Source organism: Octopus bimaculoides, unplaced genomic scaffold, assembly GCF_001194135.2.
Source record: "Octopus bimaculoides isolate UCB-OBI-ISO-001 unplaced genomic scaffold, ASM119413v2 Scaffold_51101, whole genome shotgun sequence".
Classification (NCBI taxonomy): Eukaryota; Metazoa; Mollusca; class Cephalopoda; order Octopoda; family Octopodidae; genus Octopus; species Octopus bimaculoides.
In genome coordinates this window covers 76,436-77,463 of record NW_026315910.1, presented here as the reverse complement: position 1 = coordinate 77,463, position 1,028 = coordinate 76,436, and positions in this window count along the sequence as shown.

Genomic DNA, 1,028 nt, shown 5'->3' with positions numbered 1-1,028 from the left:
GTCCTCGTCGTCGTCGCCCCCCTCGCCGCCATCGCCGTCCCTGCTCCCGCCGTCGTCGACGCCGACGCCGCCAACGCCACCGTCGACGGCCGTCGCCGTCATCGCTGCCGTCGTCTGCGCCGTGGAAGAAGAAGCAGACGAGGAGCGGGGCCGACCAGCGCCACCGCCGCTGCTCCCCCCCACGACAACGACGAGGCACTCCCTCGGTAGTGTGGCTGGACGTTCGTCCCCGTGGCTGACCTTCTTCTCTGCTGCAGCGGCCGCCGCCGTCGCTGCTAATGCTGCTGCTTTCTCTCGGTTCAATTTCTCTGCCAAAAGAGTCTTTTCCAAAAGTGCTGCTTCAGTAATCGTCTCCATGTTCCTTGATTTTCTTTTGTCCTGAAAAACAAGCAAAAATAAAAATAATAATAATAATAATCATAATAATAATCATAATAATGATAATAATAAAAAGATGGTATAGGCACACTCTAAAAAAGGTCACAAAAAATGAGGAATCAAGTATACTCTGGGATATGCCAATACACACAAATAGAGAAATCAAGGCTAATGGGCCAGATATAGTTGTCAGAGATCACCAAGAAAACAAAAAAACTGCTTTCTAATCAATCTATCAATTACCAAAAATTGGCATTGTTAAATTTTTTCCCCCTGCCACCAAATTCTTCAATTTTGACTTTTTTCCCCAACACTAACCCTAAAACCCTAACCATAACTACAGAAATGTTTTGAAATTTTTGTCCGAATCATAATCTCCCATATTTTTCAGCGTATTTAGAAAAAAAGTAATTGCAGCGTGGAAGGTGTTTATAAGCCATCTTAAATGGCTTATAAACACCTTCCACGCTGCAATTGTTTTCGTTCCAGCACACGATCTCAGATCAGGTCACTTGCTATGCAAGTACATCTCCGTAATTAGAAAAATGTAAAAAAAATGAAGGAAATGAGGGTAGGGGATGGGTAATTTAAAAATGCCAGTATTTTTGTAGATTTATATTCCCCGTAGCCAAAAAGACAGGGTTGTGTAA